Below are 7064 nucleotides of genomic sequence, written 5' to 3' on the forward strand. Positions count from 1 at the left end.
TATCTGATGCTGAGAAGCTAGTTCATGCGTTCATGACCTCTAGACTGGACTATTGTAATGCATTACTAGGTGGTTGTCCTGCATCTTTAATAAATAGGTTACAGTTAGTCCAAAATGCAGCTGCCAGAGTTCTCACTAGGACAAGAAAGTATGACCTTTAACCCCAATGTTATCATCTCTACACTGGCTACCTGTTAAGTTTAGAACTGATTACAAACTGCTGCTACTTACGTACAAGGCTCTTAATGGTTTTAGCTCCCATGTATCTAACTAGTCTTCTAACACGTTACAATCCTTCACGCTCTCTGAGATCACAAAACTCAGGGCTTCTGGTAGTTCCCAGAATATCTAAGTCTACTAAAGGTGGTAGAGCATTTTCTTATTTAGCTCCCAAACTTTGGAATAGTCTTCCTGATAGTGTTCGGGGCTCAGACACACTTTCCCAGTTTAAATGTAGATTAAAAACTCGTCTCTTTAGTCAGGCGTACACATAATACATCCCATAATATCATGCACCAGTACATCAGACCTGCACATTTTTATGAACAGCAGATATGTTAATCCCTTTCCACTGCTTCTCTCTTTGTACCCATCCCGAGGCATCCAGACACTGTACCAGCTCCCAACGTCCTCTGTGGGACGAAGCCTTTGGACGTCCACTGAGCCGAGGCCGACTCTAAGAATCCTGAGACATCTCCAGTTAGACTCTGTGGTACTCAGAAGATCAGAAGTCCTTGAACCTCACACCAATACAACATTTGTTTGACTGTATATTACAATCACACCCCCAGTGTCACCCATATGAGGATGGGTTCCCCCTTGAGTCCGGTTCCTCTCAAGGTTTCTTCCTTTACCAATTTAAGGCAGTTTTTCCTCGCCACTGCTGCCTGAGTCACCTCAGACTTGCTCATAGGGGAATAAATACATACACACTGTGAACTATATACATCTAATAATAATCTAGAATTTTTATTCTGTTAATTCTTATTTCTTTTATTATTCGTTATTTCCTTTATCATTAATTATGTTTACCTTCTGCTTTATGTTTATGTTCTGTAAAGCTGCTTTGAGACAATGTCTATTGTAAAAAGCGCTATACAAATAAACTTGAATTGAATTGAATTGAATCACCCCCCACCCCCACGCCGCCACTGCCAGTCGACGGATATATCAGGTTCACGAACTACTCCACTCCAGGCGCCTAGGGGGCCGTTTGGAGTATCTAGCTGACTGGGAGGGATTCGGTCCAAAACTAAGCTGCAAATGGACCCACAGACGTATGCCTCCTCATTACAGCATCAGTTTTTCTTTCTGAATTTTTTTGTAATTATGGAGTTAATAAAACTGTCTTTATCTTTAAATTGTAACTTTGTCATGAATAAAGCATTTTCAGCCCCTAACCTTATTTCACAGCTGAGAGTCGACACGGTGATCCTGATTCAGAGCTGGAGATGAACAGAGCTCTGAGTCAATCAGAGTTTATACAGAAACCTGTGCCTGATGTAAATCCTGTCATTTCAGTAGAAACACTTTGTAACCTCCTGGTGTAAATGTCCTAGTGAATGTAAAGGTGGACCTGATGGACATTATGGTTTACTGCATGTTCTCTCTGGAACACACTGTGTAGGAGAAACCTGAAGAGCTTTAGAGTCTCCATCAGAAACACATCCTCATGTCATCCAGGACACTGTGTGTGTATGTGTGTGAGTTTGTGTGTGTAAATGTGAGTGTGTGTATTTGTATGTGTGTGAGTTTGTGTGTAAATGTGAGTGTGTGTATTTGTGTGTATGTGTGAGTATCTCTGTGTGAGTACATGTAAATGTGTGTGCGTGTGTGTGTGTGTGTGTGTGTGTGTGTGTGTGTGTGTGTGTGTGTGTGTGAGTATGTCTGTGTGAGTACGTGTGTGTGTGTGTGTGTGTGTGAGAGAGAGAGTATGTCTGTGAGTACGTGTGTGTGTGTGTGTGTGTGTGTGTGTGTGTGTGTGTGTGTGTGTGTGTGTGTGTGTGTGTGTGTGTGAGCATGTGTGCATGTGTGTCCTGACCTGTGTACAGCTCCACACTGTTTCAGTGCAGTTGGCTGGTGTGTGTGTGTGTGTGTGTGTGTGTGTGTGTGTGTGTCCTGACCCGTGTACAGCTCCACACTGTTTCAGTGCAGTTGGCTGGTGTGTGTGTGTGTGTGTGTGTGTGTGTGTGTGTGTGTGTGTGTGTGTGTGTGTGTCCTGACCTGTGTACAGCTCTACACTGTTTCAGTGCAGTTGGCTGGTGTGTGTGTGTGTGTGTGTGTGTGTGTGTGTCCTGACCTGTGTACAGCTCTACACTGTTTCAGTGCAGTTGGCTGGTGTGTGTGTGTGTGTGTGTGTGTCCTGACCCGTGTACAGCTCTACACCGTTTCAGTGCAGTTGGCTGGTGTGTGTGTGTGTGTGTGTGTGTGTCCTGACCTGTGTACAGCTCTACACTGTTTCAGTGCAGTTGGCTGGTGTGTGTGTGTGTGTGTGTGTCCTGACCTGTGTACAGCTCTACACCGTTTCAGTGCAGTTGGCTGGTGTGTGTGTGTGTGTGTGTGTGTGTGTGTGTGTGTGAGTGTGTGTGTGTGTGTGTGCAGCAGTGAATCTCAGGATCATTGAACACTTTAAGGATGTGTTCAGTAAACTGCTGATTCCACAGCGAGCCCCACAGCACTCAGCTTTAATAACCCAGCGGTTTCTTTAATAAAGCACCATGTAATCGATCCTACATTCGCCTAAACACTTCAGACTGGTCTCTGAAGCCAAACACTGGACTGCACCAAAGTGGGAAAAACACATCTTGTGGTTATGAGGAATGAGAAACAAATGTATTATTAGATTGTTAGATATCAAAATCTGGTGGTATTAATTAGTCAGTATTTTAATGGGAATAAATACTCTGTGCCCCCCTCCCCTCCCCTCCCAGTCAGGACCTAGCCCGTACTTAGGCCATGTGCCTTTTGTTTACATTTTGTGTTCACATGTCTGCCCTGCCCTTGTCTATTCGTTCCTGCCTCAGCACATCTGTCCCTTATGTGTCTAATTGTCTTCAGTATTTAGCCATGCTGTGTTACCTTTAGCAGCAGTTTTGTCTCTGTATTGTCTTTGTGATTTGTGACGTGATTTTTTACTTTTGGTTTTGTTTGTTTTGTTTAATAAATCTGCCTTATTTGGCTATCCTGTATTTGGGTCTTTTTATCCATGACGACACCCTGTTTCTCTGACACTCTGTAATACACACTCTCTCTCACACACACACACTTGGAGCTGTCATAGTGATGGCAATGGAGGTGGTGTGTTGGAGGAGTAAGCAATGAAAGATCGAGGGATGGAAATGGTGTAAATGCTGAAAGACACAGAAGGAAGGAGTTTAGAGGCACTGGCTTGCCTTTGCTCATTAAAATTCCACACAGCATTTCTCTGCAGCACGGGAACACGAGCATTAAATGGCCCTGCACTTGGAGTGTGTGTGTGTGTGTGTGTGTGTGTGTGTGTGTGTGTGTGTGTGTGTGTGTGTGTGCAACACCAGGAACTGTTTTTAGCTATAAATTACGAAGCACAGCAATACAGCTAGTCCACATTAGCCACACCCACACAGATGAAAGCAAAGCTAACAGGCAGTAGAAAAATTAAATGGTGACTATATTGTGGTATATAAAGGTCATGAGGAGTTCCAAAATGGGGGCACAGCAGTACCACGCAGCGGGCACTCCGTATACACTATTCCTAGTACATGGACACCAGAGACAGCAGTGTTAATGTTTATGACCGGCAGAAGTTAATACAGTACAGAAATTATGCAACAACCAACCTGCATAATAGTCTGTTGGAAAGGCTTCACGACCTCAACTTGCTGCAGAGACCAGACCTCCTGTCCTTTGTGTCAAACCCTAGCCGGCCGGCTCTCCCGTCCATTCTACTTTCTAATGTTTGCTCCCTAGACAATAAAGTGGACTACATCCAACCCGAACACATATCACAGTGAGAGTTTAAAAACTGCTGCGTCTTTATTTTAACATAGATGTGGCTCAGCGACAGAATTCAGAATGTCACCAATCAGCTAGATGGGCTGATCTCGTTTCGTTGGAGGAATCACATGAAGACTCGGGTTGCCAGAGGAATAAGGCTTCTATAATCATGCAATAAACTGAGCTGGTCTGCAGAGCAACTCCCGATCTAACTCATTATAGCCAACATATAGGTTGCCCATGCATTCCTACACGGCCCCCCAACTATACGCACTGTGGGGCCACTCGTCCTACATTACCATATGTGGTTATAAGTTCCAATTTGCATATAATGGACACATTAAGCTCTATGTGAACTCTATGGGGCTATTAGCGATCTGCAGCATGGTCACCCAGACAGACTGTTTATCGCTGCCAGAGATTTCAATCATGCAAAACTCAAATCAGTGCTTCCTAAAATCTATCAGTATGTGGACTTTGCAACGAGAGGGAAGAACATGCTGGATCTTGTTTACACAAACATTCATATCATGCGGAGCACCTTGGTTACTCAGACCACATCCACGTTACGCTTTAACATGTGCTTTAACTCTCTACATTTGATTATATTGTCTTCCTGTCTTTTGTATACTATCTGCTTAACTCACTTTGTTCTAGAGTAGTGTGATTTGAATTGTGTTATATTCTATACCATTGTTGATGGAGACTTCCTGGAAGAAATGGACTCACTGCTTAGTGCTTTCCCTTCCGATAGCTCCCCCCTGACAGTGCTTGGTGACTTCAACCTCCCCTCTGACAAGCTACATTCTTCTTCCCTCCTGTCTCCCACACATCCCCACACACAAAGGAGGTAATGTCCTGGACCTGGTTTTCACCAGTCCTTCTCCAGCTACAGACGTGACTGCTACCCCTCTACACGTCTCTGATCATCACCTGGTATCCTTCACCATCACTCTACCTATCCTACCTAAAACTACCTCTCACCCATTCGCTCTTACTCGCCGCAACCTTCACTCTGTCTCCCCTTCATCTGTAGCTTCTGGCACTCTTTCTTCCCTTCCTGATCCTGAGTCTTTTTACTATGGACTTTCTCTGCCCTATGTTCACTAAACCCAAGAAAACTTCTTGTTCTGCTCCTTGGCTTTCAGATGTGCTGCGCAACAATCAAAGAGAGCTAAGATCATCAGAGAGAAAGTGGAAGAAATCACAACTTGATGCAGATCTTGATTTTTACAGAACACTTCTTGTCAAGTTCTCCTCAGATGTGACTTCTGCCAAGACTTCCTTCTACAAGGAAAAGCTTGAAGCTTCCTCACATGACCCTCGGAAATTCCACAACATCATCTCTTCTCTGCTCAACCCCCCGGCTCCACCTTCTTCATCCTCCCTGACTGCAGAAGACTTTGCTTCTTTCTACCAGGAGAAGATTGAGGAAATCTGCCGGACCTTCACTTCAGCCGCAACTGCACTTACATCTCAGAGTATGGATTCCCCTAAACCTTCGTTGTCACATTTCTCAACTGTGGCAGCAGAAGAGATTTTACAACTCATCCAGTCCTGCAATCCTACCACCTGCCCATTGGATCCACTCCCTACCACTATGCTCCAGACCATCTCACAAGACCTTTTGCCCTTCATTTCCACTATCGTCAATAGATCCATAGCATCTGGTCAGGTACCAACTACTTTCAAGAGAGCAAGGGTTATTCCCATCCTAAAGAAACCTGCTCTGGATCCTTCAGACATCAGTAACTACAGACCGGTATCACTTCTCTCATTTCTTTCAAAAATTCTTGAACACATTGTCTATAATCACCTGTCTATCTATCTCTCACAGAACAACCTCCAAGATCCCAAACAGTCTGGCTTTAAAGCAGCTCACTCTACAGAGGCAGCCCTTTTGGATGTCTCTGAGAAACTACATGCCGCTAGATCAGCCAAACTGTCATCCATCCTCATCCTCCTTGACCTTTCAGCAGCGTTTGATACGGTCAACCACAAGACTCTCTTATCCACCCTCAAGAGTCTTGGGATTTGTGGATCAGCTTGGGAATGGTTTGCCTCCTACCTGGAAGGACGCTCATATCAGGTAACATGGAGGGGAGTGACATCTACTCCACACAGACTCTCCACTGGTGTCCCACAGGGCTCAGTACTTGGTCCTCTTCTTTTCTCCCTGTATACTCACTCTCTTGGGGAAGTTATTTCATCACATGGGTTCTCTTACCACTGCTATGCTGATGATACACAACTTATCTTCTCTTTCCCACCCTCAGATACCACAGCTTCTGACCGGATCTCAGCATGTCTGGCAGAAATTTCATCATGGATGACTGCTCATCAGTTAAAGCTCAATCCTAGCAGAAACTGAACTGCTGATCATCAGGTGATTCATCCCCAGGTCATGGTCTTACTATATCTCTGCACAACGATCTGATCTCCCCTTCAGCCACAGCTCACACCCTTGGGGTAACCAAGGACATGCAACTGTCCTTTTCCTCTCATGTCCCTAATGTGACTTGCTCATGTCGGTTTCTTCTCTACAACATTAGAAGGATTCGGCCATTTTTGTCCACACAGACTGCCCAGGTACTTGTTCAGTCTCTTGTAATTTCTAGACCGGATTACTGCAATGCACTGCTGGCAGGTCTACCTATGAACGCAATCCGTCCTCTGTAAATGATCCAAAATGCAGCTGCCCAGCTTGTTTTCAACCTGCCAAAGTTCTCACATACCCCTCCGCTGCTGCGATCCCTCCAATGGCTTCCGGTAGCTGCACGCATCCGATTCAAAACACTGATGCTGGCCTACAAAGCCAAAAATGGACCAGCTCTCTCTTACCTCAAAGCCCTCATCATTCCTTGTACTGCACACCTCCCACCATCTCTCAGGGTAAGAGGCAAGTTTACTACAAGACTCTTCTCTGTACTGGCACCAAGGTGGTGGAATGAACTTCCCATAGAGATCCGGACAGCTGAGTCACTGGCTATTTTCAAGCGGCGGTTGAAGACCAACATATTCAGGAAACACTTCAACTAGCACTTCTTTTCCTATCTTCTGCATTATAAAAAAACAAAAACACAACCTTTGGC

The sequence above is a fragment of the Tachysurus fulvidraco genome, chromosome 12, assembly GCF_022655615.1.
Source record: "Tachysurus fulvidraco isolate hzauxx_2018 chromosome 12, HZAU_PFXX_2.0, whole genome shotgun sequence".
Lineage (NCBI taxonomy): Eukaryota > Metazoa > Chordata > Actinopteri > Siluriformes > Bagridae > Tachysurus > Tachysurus fulvidraco.